The 13,233-nt window shown below is 44.3% G+C and overlaps 1 protein-coding gene across 3 annotated transcripts in view; it reads left to right on the top strand.

Annotated features, from left to right (window-relative positions):
* The first annotated feature begins 350 nt into the window (after nucleotides 1–350).
* The window catches only part of carhsp1 (calcium regulated heat stable protein 1), a 115,302-nt gene continuing 102,419 nt past the window's right edge, over nucleotides 351–13,233 (top strand). The window contains exons 1-2 of one of the 3 annotated variants that reach the window (XM_072481283.1): nucleotides 416–524; nucleotides 2,305–2,380. The gene's annotated coding sequence lies outside the window, so the exon portion shown is untranslated. Of the gene's footprint in view, nucleotides 525–2,304; nucleotides 2,381–2,439; nucleotides 2,462–13,233 lie in introns of those variants that run through there. The other 2 variants (XM_072481282.1, XM_072481285.1) reach the window with 2 other exon arrangements.

The following is a 13,233-nucleotide window of genomic DNA, read 5'->3' as shown; positions in this document are numbered from 1 at the left end:
GCCCATTCATCACCTGGAAACCTGTTGCATTTTGTTAAGCACAACGATTATTTCATTTTAACCTTTCCATCCTTAGTTCCACTCCTCTTTCCATTTTAAAAAAACCCTCAGTTGATTTATACATTTGTTCCTTTGTCGGCCAGTGTATCTGAGCAACTTAAAAAAAAAGAAAAATTGCCTTTTAACTGAACCGTTTCTCATTTTAATGGTAAAATGTCTTTGTTCTGGATACGCCAAGTCTGAGCAAGACAGTATTGGAAACAACCTGGTGCAGTTGACACCTCCAGCAGGGACATAGACAATCACGGGGATCAACACAACCCGGAGTTTACCCCCTGCGGTCGCTCCCCTGTATGTGGACGGATTTTAGGGAAATTAAAAAAAAAAAAATCTACTATTTCCTTCAACGTCAGGTCCACACAGGAACAGCAACCGGGCGGTCTCGCCTCAGCGTCTGCGCAGAAGCATCCGGCGAGTGGCTGGAGCAGTAACTTGTCCACGTTCACTCAGTCAAAGTGCTTCAGGTAGGAATTGTGTGAAAATGTTCAATGAACGTGTGTCACCCGTTTCAGTGTCCATTAGAGCAGCTGGAATTTGACTGTACATTATTGTTCTCTCTCTGCTTTATCATTTATCTTGGGCGGGAGGTGGGGGAAGGTTGGCGTTTGGCTGATGTGAAACTTTGAACTTTCTGCTTCCCTGTCGTCGCGTTTCGATTTCATTCTCTCGGGGATCGCTCCCTTTACTCCCGTCAATGTCGAGGTCGAATGGAGAGGTTTAATTTTTCGCCTGCTGAACTGATAGAAGCTTTTTTATAGTTTAAAAAAAAACCTTCGGTCTTCGCGCCAAATGGAGAAGCCGGAGTGAGATCTGAAAATCTATTAAAATGTTAGAGAAACACCTTTCCCCCTCCACCCCCGACCCAGACCCATTTATGTTCAAGTTTTTAAAAAAGAAGTGTCTCGGCGGTTCAGCCCGCAGTTCCAGAGATTGTCTTTTATTTCCACTCGGGTAGTGAACAAATTCGCCATTCCTGTACCATCGGAATGGAGATCGTCTTCCCCAAAATGCCCCCCGCTCGCAAATAACCCCGCCGCGGATCTCTACAAGTCTTTATACAGCCCCCTTCTTGGTGTCGTGGTTACTCTGATCACTGACTTCCCTAATGGTTATTTAACATCTCAGCCTTCAATCCTGGAGCTGACTCTCCAGTGGAAGTCTCTCACCCCCCGCCCGTAAATTGCCTGGAAGCCAAAAGACAGCAGCGTTACTTGTGCAGAGTATTTTGTTTGACTTCCGCAGCTTGCAAACAAAGTACTCCCTCCGGGCAGCTGGGTAGTTAGTGGGAGAGAGGGCGGAAGGGCAGCTCGATACCTGAGTGGGGGGAGAGGGCGTGCAAACGTTGTGTTTCCTTTAAACCTAGTCACGACCCGTTGAAAAGGGCACAAATCCAACCCACTCTGCTGGTGTGGAGCAGAGAGATTTTGGTAACGGGAGGTGCAAGTGCTCAGTTCCCCAGCTGGAGTCATCTCGCCTCCCTTTTCTATGCTGGTGTGACAAAACATAAATGCAAAGTAGTATGCATATACTTAACCATATCCCGATGGTATGGGGGTTGGGAATGTCTACATTTCCAAGAGAGGTGGCAGCATGGTGAAGCTACAACTCGGGACGACATGCATGCTGAAATAAAAACATAAAATGCTGGATATATTCAGCAGGTCTGGTAGCATCTGTGGAGAGAAACCAGAGTTAATGTTTCGGATCTAAATGATTCTTGTGCAGTACTGCATGCTGGACTCAATGTGCAAAAGCCAGAGCCAAGTGATCACACAGTAATTAATAAATCTAGCCAGTGGTGATGGTCAGTTAAGCAAGGGGTGGGGGGGAGTGTCAAGAACATTCCCATCCTCGGTGAGGGCAGAGCTCAGCATCCAAGTGCAAAAAGTGGCAATTATGGGGAGAAGGCAGGAGAATGGGGATGAGAAAAATATCAGCCACGATTGAATGGTGGAGCAGACCCGATGGGCTGTGTGGCCTAATTCTGCTCCTATGTCTTATGGTCTTAGTCTGCTGGTTTGCAATGACTTTCATCCACAAGTGCCAAGTGGAGGATCCTTCTCAGCTTCAAGTTGTGAGAGAAGGGAGCTAGCGTTTTGAATCTTGATGACTCTTTGTCAAAGCTCAAAGTTAGCTTGCTTCTCTCTCCTCCGATGCTGTCAGACCTGCTGAGATTGTCCAGTATTTTCTGTTTATGTTTCCGATTTCAGCATCTGCAGTAATTTTCTTTTATCGCCATTGCAGGAGTTCATCAGGACAATCCTAGGTTCAGCTATCTCCAGCTGTTTCATTAGAGATCTTCCCTCCATCTTAGTGTCAGGTAGGGCTGTTTGTACAGTGTTCAGTTCAGTTTACAATTCCTTGCTACAGCAAGACCTAGGCAATATACAGCCTTGGGCTGGTAAGTGGCAAGTAATATTTGAGCCCGTTTCCTACAAGACATATTGCCATTACCATTATTGAATCCCCAACATCAACATGTTACAATTGAATAGAAACCCTCGGGATCATCCACAAAATTGCTGTGGCTACTACAAGTCTAAGTCCAGGTGTTATGTCCTGAGTGACTTACCGTCTGCCTATCCCAGCCTATACCACCGACGAGGCATAAATCAGGAGTGCAAAGGGAGTATTCTCTACCTTCTTTTCCCCTTCATTCTTGGGATGTGGCCATCATTGGCAAGGGCAGCATTTGCTGCTCATCACATTGCTGTGGGTCTGGAGTCACATGGAGGCCAGCTTGGTTAGGGATAATAGATTTCCTCCCCTAAAGGGCATTGGTGAACCAGATAGGTCTTTACAACAATCGATGATGGTTCATAGCTTTCAATTCCAAATATTAATTGAAATTGAATTCCACCAGTTGTCATGATGGGATTTGAACCAATGTCCCCTGGATTACTGACATTACCAGTACACCACCGTCTCCCCTGGATTGGTATAACTGCAACAACACTCCAAGACATAGAATTTACAACGTGACAACAGACCATTTGACCCAATAAATCCGAAGGAGCCTGTTTGATTGTCAAACCTCCACCACTTTAAATATTCATTCTATTAGCCACTGAGGTATTGTTATTGCAGTGTGCACTATCCACCGGATGCAGTGCTGTGACGTGTCAAGACGCCTTTGACGGAACTTCTTCAATCACGCAGCCTCCACTATCTAGAAGGGAATGTCAGCAAGTACATGGGAACATATCCCAACTTGGACACATTCCTTCATGGTCACTGGGTCAGCTGTCCAAGAAGGGGAGTTCTCATCACCATGTTCAGAGCAACTGGCAATGGTTGCTATCCCTTGTAAAGCTCTCGTTCTCTTTCTCTCTCTGTTTGAATGTTTATGGTAGACAACCTGCACATCTTTTGGGTTGTGGGGGCGAAACCCATGCTAACACGGGGAGAATGTGCAAACTCCCTGAATGTGCAAACTCCAGACAGTGACCCAGAACCAGGATAGAACCTGGGACCTCGGTGCCGTGAGGCAGCAGTGCTAACTACTGCGCCACTGTGTTGCCTCTCGTCTATGGCAGACAATTGATTTGGTTCCTCATTACCAAATGTCCCATGATCTTGGTAAACTATTCCTTGTATTACTTGACCATGGTTGACCATGCCATCTGGCTCCAATGCCTCTCCTCCATTGTCCTGTGTGGGACTGATCTTGCCTGATTCCATTCTTATTTACCTAGTTCTAACCAGCGAATATCTGCAATAGTTTCTCTTCCTGCTCCCTGCGTTAATGCTTCTGGTGTCCCCAAAAGATTTTTGTCCCCTCCAATAACCAGCAAATACACCTGTAACATGTACAGAAATATCCATAATGACAAAGTCCATGATGCCAATTACCCCTAATACCAATGGCTTGAAATTAAGACTCTAACTTTGTGGCAAGTTTTTCATTTCGACATAGTGAATTCAGCCAAGTTACTATTTTTGCGAAACAGTCAAATAAATCATTCAAATGTCAGATTTCCGAAGAATCTGTTCACTGGTTCAAATATTTTTGTTATTAGCTCCTGGCTGTCAACACCCAACATTTATGTTAACTCTTGCTGACGGCCTCAGTTATACTTCATATAATTAGAATAAATCTTCTCCGGCATTGCTACAATGACTGAAGAAAACATGGTGCCATTCCTGTATATTTTAGCATAGAAACAGTGAGATAAGGTATGCTTTTCTGTTCAAAATCCTGTAAGGTTGTTATTATAATTGTGTAACTGCGGACTTTTGAGACTATAATAACTGACTTTCTGTCCTTTCTCTCTCCCTTCTTTTCGATGTTGTTGCTAGGGAACCAGTGCCTTTTTAAATGTTTTTGTTTGAAGAGCCCTATAAACGTTGAGATATTGGCAGTGAGGGAGGTGCCTTAGGGAAGGAAGGCTGGTGTTATAACTCTTAAGTGCAAAAAAAAAACAGTGACAGGCACTCAAATGGTACCATCTTTGCAAGACATTTTATTGGTAAGGAGCAACAAAAATAACATGTGATTAACAAATAACCAGCCCCTGATGGATCAAAATTTCACATGTCTGTTGACCTTTAGTTTCATGTTAAATATCCTATCCTAGATTTCAAATTGTTGTTAACATAATGTTGATTGGAAAATCTGGGCTCCTGGCATTGAATGCGTTGACTCTTCTGACCAAATATTACCATCAGTAGATAGCTTCTAAAGTGGAAATTTTGGTGAACCATTTCGAGTTGAATATATCTTTTGCTTTTAGAAGTAGAAACAGCAGTAATTTCTTAATGTCTGGATAAAATAGAACAAAAGTTTCTTCCTTACAAGAGAGCTGTGATAATTAAGAACAAAGAATACTTAAAAATATAAAAAGGGAGCAAAGGTTGATGAACTGAAAAATTGCAGCCCTTCAAATACACCCTGTTCCCTTCTCCAGCAGCGCAGTGAAAGGATTAATACCCAAGTTATTATTTTGTAGTTATAGATTGTAATCCTCCCAAACCATCTCTTTCCTCCACCCCCCCCCCCCATGATGTCAAAGTTGTTTTGTTTCATTTTTTGAAATAGCTGATTTCCAACAATACTGTGTTCTCAAATTTGTGTTCACTTAGCAACTTCCTTGTTTCAGTCTATGCTTCCAAAGTTGCTCGTTAAGTTTTAATGTTTTCTAAACTACCTCAAAAGAAAATCTGTAAGGTGGCGCAGCGCTTAACACTGCTGCATTACTGCGCCGACGATCTGGTTCGATCCCAGCCCCTGGTCACTGTCTGTGTGGAGTTTGCACATTCTCCCCAGGTCTGCGGGTGTCTCACCCCCACAACCCAAAGCTGTGCAGAATAGGTGGATTGGCCACACTAAATTGCCCCTTAATTGGGGAAAAAAAGAATTGGTTACTTTAAATTTATATAAATAAAAAAAAGATTGGTCACTTATTTTGAAATTTTATGATCTTGGCAATTATGTTGTGCAGCCTTTGGCTATTTATGCTTGGTATGAAGTTAATTGGTTGTACGGTTTAACCTGCTTAATATAAAACAAATTGAGCTTTTTTATGCCTGTTAAGATATTGGTGTTCAGGTATGTTAACATTTGAGCATTCTAAAGTCGGGTACAGTACAGCTGGATACAGAATTATAACCTCTGCCTTGCACCACCAACATGCCTCAGTCCAAACTCAGGTGATTACACAAGTGTGACATTTTATTCTCCATTTCTCACCAGTCAGCCTTATGATGCTTCTCTGAGTCCGGTTTAATAATCAGTGATGAATTAGGGATGCTTTTATTCTGCCCATACTCAACTAGAAACTGACTGACAGACTATTGAGAGATCACTTGCATAGCCACTTTCTAGCCACCAGACTGAGATTTTAATACCATCAGTCTATTGGGTGTGATTCTTGGGCATTCGAGGTGACAGGCGAACGTTTAATCAGATCACCTTCTTGCATTGTATCATGGCTTAATGTCTCTGCTGAACAAAATACTTTAGACAGTGATTTTAATAATCTTTATTAGTGTCACAAGTAGGCATACATTAACACTGCAATGAAGTTACTGTGAAAATCCCCTATTTGGCATACTCCGGCGCCTGTTCGGGTACACTGAGGGCGAATTCAGAATGACCATTTCACCTAACAGTGCGACTTTCTGGACTTATGGGAGGAAACCGGACCACCCGGAGGAAACCCACAAAGACACTGGGAGAATGTGCAGTCAGTGACCCAAGCTGGCAATCGAACCCAGATACCTGGCACTGTGAAGCAACAGTGCTAGCTACTATGTTACTGTGCTGCCTCTACTGTTGGTAGTATTGTGCTTGCATGGGATAATTTCAAGGCCTATTTGACAAATAACCAACCGGTAAAGTTACTAAAGTAATTTCATTAATAAATCAGTACATTTTGTATCACAACTTTAAAGCAGAGGTTCAACAGAGCAAAAGATCTTGCTGTCAGTCTGTTGAAGCAGCTTTGAATAAGCATAGCCGTTCATTCCATTATTATGAATTTCATTCTGTTCGATTCAATTTCCTTGATTCCAGTTCATAACCAATATTGGTCATTAATTTTCATTTGTTCTTGGGCTGTGCGCATTATCAGCAAGGGCAGTATTTATTACCTAATTGTCACTTTGAGAATGGTGGTGAGCTGCCTCCTTGAATTGCTGCAACCCATATTGTGTAGGGACATCTGCAGTGCTTTGTTTTTCCGAGCAGTCCATTGCTGTGGATCTGGAGGTTCATGTAGGCCAGTGGGTGGATCGCAGATTTTATACACTGAAGGACTTTAGATTGAACATTAAGACTTGGATTCTCTGTTCCGCCAGCTGCGTTTTCCAAGACGGCTCGCCCTCGTCTGCAGCGGGATTCTCTGTTCCTGCCACCTGCCAATTGGAACCCACGGGCGTGGGTGAGCTGCGGTGCAACGGAGAATCCCGCTGTAAATCTTTTGAGCAACAAATCAGTGCATCTGTGCACTCCAGACCCCTCCAGGACTTGGGGATGTAATTTGCATGGATGTTAATGCAGTACTTGAAGGAGTGTTGCAATGTGCAGTGGTTTGAATGAGACATTGAACTAAGGAACCAGCGACTTGTTGAAATAGATGTTCAATGACACTTGCAAAGAAGAGTCCAGGAGTTTCTTCAAAGTCTTAGAATTTCATAGAATTTACAGTGCAGAAGGCCATTCGGCCCATCGAGTCTGCACCGGCTCTTGGAAAGAGCACCCTACCCAAGGTCCACACCTCCACCCTATCCCCATAACCCAGTAACCCCACCCAACTCTTGGTGAGCATTTATCCCATGACTGAAAACAGTGTATGCAAACCAGTGTTTTTCAAACTTTTTTTTCCTCGGGACCCACTTTTACAAACCGGTCAACCTTCAGGACCCACGGCGGCTGATCTTTGCGACACATCATTTTCGCTTACTTTTAGTGTAATGGGTGAGCCTGCTTGGTACTCACGATCTCAATTGCTTTCTCATTCAATGTTATATTTCTGCTCTGGAGTTCAGCTGACGATTTAACTTCTCGCCTCATCCTTTGAAAATATCAAGAGGTTTGTCTTTGAACTTGCCATGCTTAGTCTTTAAATACCTTTGAAGTTTTTGGGGTTTTAAACTTTAATTTGCCAGTACTTCCCTGCATATAACACACACGGGCTTTGCATTCTGATTTGTATTGGCATAATTAACAATGCCATACTTCAAGAAATCAAATTGATACTGCTTTATTCCCAATTTCAGTTTCTTAATGAGTTGTTCATCAGAGCTCTGGATACAGCTCACACCAGCACTGGTTTGCCCTGCTGTGGACTCTCCAGCAGATCCAGTTGTGAGACCCTGTCTGTTTAGGTCTCTGGTCCTCTCTTCCTTATTACAAACTCATCCATCTTCAGTTCTTCACACATCCGTGCTTGCTTGCTGGCAGCTACAAAATGGACAAATCGCTCCTCCATGATTTCACAGCAAAGCACCGACATACAGGGTGCGTGAATGCTCTCTGTTTCTGCCTCTGGCCAGGGGACTCAAGCGTTCATGGTTAAAGCTGGTCGCAGCCTGCATTCTGAAAAGCTGGTCGTGGCCGTTGGGCGTTTCTCCCGCGATCGGGGATGCCATGACCGATTGCTCCGCGACCCACCCGCAGGTCGCGATCCTGAGTTTGAAAACCCTGATGTGAACAGTTATTCATCCAGCTAGCGCCAATGGTTCTTGTGCACAGTAACTCTGCAGCATTGCATACACAAGTGACTGCACTTCAAAAATAATTCATTGGCTGTGAATGGCATATGTGCATGGAAGATGTTAAAATATAAATGTTATTCAATTATTCCCCTAGATATCACCTTCCCATCCAAAACCGACATACTTTTCATAAAGTTGGAAAGTGGACCTCGTCAGTCAGATACTTGTGATGTTCTTGATGAGTGTTCTTAGCTTGATTGCTATGTGGGACACCTATGTTCATCAGTTCTTACGGTGTAGGTCTACATGAAGGGCTAGATAATGCATGCTGCTGGCATCTCTCCTCCAAAGATTGAATTAATTAGCCTAGTTGTCTGCGTGATTCCTTGCATAATTGAAGGGCATGTTAGCCACTTTGGGGAGTGCCCAAAGTCCAGATAGATCATGTTGGTTGGGGCAGAAGATTCCCTTCCCTGAAGGAAATTAGTGGACCAGTTGAGCTTTTACAACAAAATGCTGGATTTGATGTTTTTTTTTTTGCCTGGTGTAACTCCACGGGGTCAATTTCACAACTTTATTTAGTGGGATTTGAACTCTGAAAGCTAGATTGCCAATCTGGTGTCATAACTACTATACTGCAACATTCCGCATATTCTGGTCTTGGCATGTTCTAATCAGATGCACTGCTGGAGACAAGTTAAACACAAAATGCCTTACAACATTGTATGTAATTCTTAGTGGAATCAAGGTACTGATGTCATCTTTGCTTGAATGCTTTGCTATTTCTAAAATGGAAAGTGTTTAGAGGAATGGAAGCAATAATTACTGAAGCAATGTCAAACTAACAGACTTCAATTATTAAATAAATAATCTTTTATTATTGTCACAAGTAGGTTTACATTAACACTGCAATGAAGTTACTGTGAACAGCCCCTAGTCGCCACACTCTGACACACACTAGTCGCCTGTTTGGGTACATTGAGGGAAAATTCAGAATGTCCAATTCACCTAACAACGCGTCTTTCGGGACTTGTGGGAGGTAACCGGAGCACTGGGAGGAAACCCATGCAGACACAGGGAGAACGTGCAGACTCCGCACAGACAGCGACCCAAGGGGGAATCAAATCTGGGACCCTGGAGCTGTGAAGCAACAGTAATTATTGTAATTGCTATATATATGGAGCTTTGAAGCACAGTTTAAAAAAAGACACCTGAAACGGCTGAGAAGTAATAAGTTAACATGCCATGTGAATGTTCTGTTTAGAGGCCTATATGATAAATAAACATGTTTTCATATTTCTGCAAACACATATTTAAGAGGTGAAGAAGGTTGTTGCGGAGTTGGGGCAAGATGGTGGCTCCCATTGTGCGTCTGGCATGGTGGAGGGGGCGATAGGGGGCACGATCGCAGCGACTGCGCGGACCTGGCACACAGCCGCGAAGTGGCCCTTTTTACTGCAGGCTTTACAAACTGCAGTGCGGGCCGGGCAGTGTTGGCGGAGATGCTTCTGCTGACCGCAGAAGTAGCAGCGGGGACCCCCGGGGTGCGCGGATCGGCGTGCGGCACAGGCGTATTGCAAAGGCAAGGCCCTGGCTGAGGAGGTCGGCGGCGGGGTCCAGGAGGGGTAGGAAGGGGTAGAAGGATGGGCAGCGTGGCGGGAGATGTACGATTGTACGTTACGGGATGCGACCGTCATGGAGAGCGCCAAGGTTTTCGTCTCCGCCAGTTCGAGCGTGGCCCCTTCCAGCAATCGTTCTCGGATGCGGTCCGCCGCAATCCCCGTCACAAAGGTATCGCGCATGAGGAGATTTGCGTATTCGGCGGCCGTGACGGCCTGACAGTCACAGTCCCGGACGAATGGAATTAGGGCCCGCCAGAAGTCTTCGATGGATTCACCAGGTAGTTGCGAGCGGGTGGCAAGTACATGCCTGGCGAAGAGCGTGTTCGCCTTCTGTGCGTAGTGTTCTTTGAGGAGTTCCATTGCTTTTGTGTAAGTAGTGGCTTCTTGGATCAGTGGGAACATGCTGGAGCTTAATCTGGAGTACAGGACGTTGATCTTCTGAGCCTCCGTTGGCACGGGATCCGCCGCGTTGATGTAAGCCTCGAAACATGCTAGCCAGTGAGTACATGCTAGCCAGTGAGTAAAGTCTTTCCTGGCGTCGGGCGAGTGAGGATCCAGCTTAATTCGGATATCCATTCTGTGGAAAATCTGACTGTAATAAATTGATGCACGATCAATTGCACAAAGACTAAAGTTGGGTACAAATGCGGCTTTATTACAGTCAGATGTGAGGCCTCCTGCTGCAGCTGGCGAAATGGCAGGGCTCTGGAGGTCATGCATATTTATACAGTTCTCCCTGGGCGGAGCCAGCTGGCAGGAGCTACCGGCGAACCTGTAGTGCAGGTCCTACCTTACATCTCCTATTACAGTGGATCACCACACTTCTGCACTGTGAAAATGGGAGTATTTTTAGAATAGTTCGAGAAATGTGGGCGTTCTGCTGCTTGGCCTCATGTCTTCTTAGTCGCTGGAATTCCAAAGCAAAAAAAACCCAGAACAGAATAGCACTTGAGCACAGTTAACTATGGTCGAAAAATGAAGATAGTTGCTACCTTTGTCGAGGAGCTAAGAGTACTCTTGGCACTCCAGAATGGCTTCTGAGGAGGCAGGGCACACACTTGCTTGAGGTGAATCACATGGGATGCCATATTGGTGAAGGCATTATTGCACGCTCAGTGAACAATGCCCAGAAGAATGAAGAATTGGCAGATCTTGATGTCCATCAATTTGCAATCCTAGTTTATTGCCAGTGTGTTTTTTTTTGGGTGGGGGCACTCAGAAATTTCAGCTAATTCCCCCTTCACCTGTATAACTGATCACATTTAGCTTTAAGAACTTCATACCAATACTATTTAAATGGATCAACAACTGCTTCCAGGTTAGTTGCTAGTTGATTTCTTCTGAATGTTGCACCAAATCTACAAGAATTTCAATAGTTGTAAAAATCATCAGGGAGTGGTGTGGCAGGTACAGGAAAGTTATGGGTCTTCGGTGACTTCAGGTCTTTTGCACAACCAGTTCTTCACATACATGAAGTTACCATCCCCCTTGGGATACTACATGACTTGAAAAATGAACAAGAGGCCATGTAGAGCATAACCAGCTGTTGGAAGAGGATGGGCTCTCAGTAGGTGGCCATATCAGCCCACAGTGTTCAAGCACTCCCTAGTTTCAGCTCTGCTCTCACATTATCCAAGGCCTTAGCAATAACCTTCCTATTGGTGGCCAGCACTGTTTTCCTTCATTGGGGATTAGGATATGTAGGTACTCCTTCACTTAGCTCCTCCAGTCTCTGGTTGTGTGGCTCCTTGACCTGTGAGAGGGAAATGTGGCAGTGAGTATCCTGCAATCTGTTTGGGTAATATGGCTGTCTTGGTTGAATAAGTTGTAGTGTGTGCAAGCTGTGAGATGTGGGCGTGACTCTTATTGCAGTGCCAAGCGTATGAAGGTGCAGTGGAGTATATGGATGTCAAGTATGGGTCCTGATTGAAAGAGATTATTGGTAGTTGAGTAATATGGCTGTGGTAAATTTGAGCAGTATGTGATACTAATGATGCAGTTAGTGGGAAATTTTATTTGAAGATGCATTCACTGGCCGTAACTCTTGTATGAGTTTATTGAACTTCTTGCAGCAATTTGGGCTTGACGTGTACTGATCGCCACAGCTATATGCTTCTACTGCCTTCTGAATGTGTGTCTTGAGGGCCTCGAGTGAGCCCACACCCTGCATTCCTTCCCTGGCTGGCTGCAATGTGGGGTAAACATCTCCTTGCCCTCTGCAGTTTTCATGGAATTGGATCAGCTTCTCTATGAATTGTGGCCTCTCAGAGTTGAACCTTATTTTGGATTTGGAAATGTAAGTTCAACCCCCCCCCCCCCCCCCCCACACACACACACACACACACACACACACACAGCCCTTGGCTGTGAATCCAGACCAATAAAATCATTAGTTCAGCAAGGGTTCTGTTTGACAACTGAAGTTAATTGTTGACATTGCTTGATTTATATTTTTAGGTTGTTATGGTAAGTTCTTTCTGTTTTGTCAATGTCCCAATGCTTATTTGGACAAGGTTAAGTGGTGTGAAGTTTCTGCTATTGATACTTTAATAGTTTGTCAGATTGACATTTTTTATAGTATTGTAGGAGACATTTTCAAAATAAGATTTGTGATTGGTTGGTGTTTTTCTTAGTTCACACTTGCCATTGTTGTTATGTGGCTCATTGGTTAGGTACATAGTGGAAGAGGCATGAATTGGCATGGACAGTATGAGGGGCCGTGGGCATGGCTGAAGAGCATGAGTTGGCATGAATTGATGTGGAGGGTAGAAGAGGGGGTCGGGTGGATGGGAGGTTGAAGGGGTGTGAGGGGTGAGGGCTAGCGAGCCTAAAATATTCTTACTCCGCTGGATGAAGTCCCAGGGAACTGAGCCAGGCATTCTAATCAGCCTACATTGGCACTTTCCTGCCTTCTGATGCCCTGCTCCCGGGGTTGATGGGCCCAACTCCACTCCACACCCACCACCCCAGAACGAATGTTGGTGTAATAGGTCCAGTGAGTCAGGAAATGTCCTGAGCCCAAATATTTTTGTTACTTCCAGTCAATGTAGAGGAAACCTGTTGATTGAAACATGTTTCTTTGAGATTATTCTGATCTTACTGAAACAACCTTTTTAGAACCATTAGGCCTGTGAATTAAGTGTTGATCTGGATGTTGACTTAGAGTTTTCTGAACATACTGAAATTATATAAGAAATGAAATTACTATCACCATCCTCTGGCATGTATTTTGTTAAAGGTGCTAGAACTTTAAGCCGTTACTTTGCACCCATCTGTTTCCTGCTGAGCATGTAGTGGAACAAAAGTTTATTCGGTACTTTGTATGTCATACTGTCCTTGAGCCATGGCTTTACTGGGAAAACCCGCTTTACTGAACTTATTGAGCAACTTAAGT

The sequence above is a fragment of the Scyliorhinus torazame genome, chromosome 17 (genome assembly GCF_047496885.1).
Source record: "Scyliorhinus torazame isolate Kashiwa2021f chromosome 17, sScyTor2.1, whole genome shotgun sequence".
Lineage (NCBI taxonomy): Eukaryota > Metazoa > Chordata > Chondrichthyes > Carcharhiniformes > Scyliorhinidae > Scyliorhinus > Scyliorhinus torazame.
This window is presented reverse-complemented; position numbering and strand designations above follow the sequence as displayed.